The sequence below is a fragment of the Mandrillus leucophaeus genome, unplaced genomic scaffold (genome assembly GCF_000951045.1).
Source record: "Mandrillus leucophaeus isolate KB7577 unplaced genomic scaffold, Mleu.le_1.0 Scaffold111, whole genome shotgun sequence".
Taxonomy (NCBI): domain Eukaryota; kingdom Metazoa; phylum Chordata; class Mammalia; order Primates; family Cercopithecidae; genus Mandrillus; species Mandrillus leucophaeus.
This window is the reverse complement of record NW_012099321.1, coordinates 4,733,103-4,734,993: the sequence shown is the minus strand read 5'-3', so window position 1 is coordinate 4,734,993 and position 1,891 is coordinate 4,733,103. Positions and strand designations below refer to the sequence as shown.

At 38.7% G+C, this 1,891-nt stretch overlaps 1 pseudogene across 1 annotated transcript in view; it reads left to right on the top strand.

Annotated features, from left to right (window-relative positions):
* The window catches only part of LOC105549178, a 4,272-nt pseudogene extending 3,748 nt beyond the window's left edge, over positions 1-524 (top strand). The window contains exon 2 of the transcript XR_001007508.1: positions 6-524. The product of XR_001007508.1 is annotated as a phosducin-like protein 3 pseudogene (transcript). The remainder of the gene's footprint in view (positions 1-5) is intronic.
* Positions 525-1,891: the final 1,367 nt, after the last annotated feature.

Below are 1,891 nucleotides of genomic sequence, written 5' to 3'. Positions count from 1 at the left end.
TGAAGATGAGTTTAATGAGGAGGATGAACATGCTATTGAAATGTACAGATGGCAGAGACTGGCTGAGTGGAAAGCAACTAAACTGAAGAATAAATTTGGAGAAGTTTTAGAGATCTCAGGGAAGGATTATGTTCAAGAAGTTACCAAAGCTGGCGAGGGTTTGTGGGTCGTCTTGCACCTTTACAAACAAGGAATTCCCCTGTGTGCCCTGATAAATCAGCACCTCAGTGGACTTGCCAGGAAGTTTCCTGATGTCAAATTTATCAAAGCCATTTCAACAACCTGCATACCCAATTATCCGGATAGGAATCTGCCCACGATATTTGTTTATCAAGGCTCAGTTTATTGGTCCTCTGGTGTTTGGCGGCATGAACCTGACAAGAGATGAATTGGAATGGAAACTGTCTGAATCTGGAGCAATTATGACGGACCTGGAGGAAAACCCCAAGAAGCCGATTGAAGACGTGTTGCTGTCCTCAGTGCGGCGCTCTGAAAGGTTCCAGTTTACTGCCATATTTGGTTAAATGTGTTTCCTTGCTAAAATAGTTAATCTCAGACTGTTAACTAATTTTTTTTGAGATAGAGCTTTGCTGTGTTGTTGAGGCTGGAGTGCAGTGGCACAATCTCAGCTCACTGCAGCCTCTGCCTCCTGGGTTCAAGCAATTTTCCTGCCTCAGCCTCCTGAGGAGCTGGGATTACAGACGTGCACCACCATGCCCGGCTGATTTTGTACTTTTAGTAGAGTTTCATCATGTTGGCCGAGCTGGTCTCAAACTCCTAACCCCAAACTCGGCTTCCCAAAGTGTTGGGATTACAGGTGTGAACCACTGTGCCTGCCCTGTTAACTAATTTTGATTACTGTAAGAGGACATTGAATTAATTTTTGGAAATATATAAGCATACACATAAATAAACTATCTCAATCAATAAAAAAAAAAGAAATAGGCAATAATGTATCTAGAAAAACAAAATTCAAAGACAGCACCATAGAGTACTAACTTCTAGAGACAAATCAGGAGGTATTGGGGAAAAAAAACTGAGAAGCAGTAACTACATTAGCAAGAGTTAAAGAAAGAGCCTGTGGTATCCTGCAGCCAAATGAGGAAGTATTTTATACAGGAGACGCTGATCAGCTATGCCAAATGCTGCTGATTAATCAGAAAAAAATAAAGACTGAGAAATAACCATTGCTTCTCTTCAGCAAGAAGATGTAACTGCCCTAAATTTATACATACCTGACATTGGAGCACCTAGATGCATAAAAAAGAGTTTTTCTAGATCTACAAAAAGGTTTAGAAAGCCATACAAGAATAGTGAGGGACTTCAACATCCTCCTGACAGCATTTCACAGAATATTAAGGCAGAAAACTAACAAAGAAGTTCTGAACTTAAACTCAGCACTGGATCCATTGGAACTAAAAGACATCGACAGAATACACCACCCAACAGCAACAGAATATACGCTCTTCTCATCCGCACACAGAACTTACTCTAAGATCAATCACATGCTTGGTCGTAAAGTAAGTCTCAAATAATTCACAAAAATTGAAATCATACTAAGCAATAAAAATATAAATCAATACCAAGACGATCTCTCAAAATCAAACAGTTACGTAGAAATTAAACAATTTACTCCTGAATGACTTTTGGGCAAACAACAAAATTAATGCAGAAATTTTTTAAAATATTTGAAATAAATGAAGACAGAGACACAACGTACTTGGTATCTTTGGGACACAGCTTAAGTAATGTTAAGCAAAGAGTTTATAGTGTTAAACACCTAGCATCAAGAAGTTAGAACGATCTCAAATTAACAACCTAACATCACAGTTGAAGGAACTCGAAAAACAAGAACAATCTGCCCCCAAAGCTAGCAGAAAAAAAAAAAAAA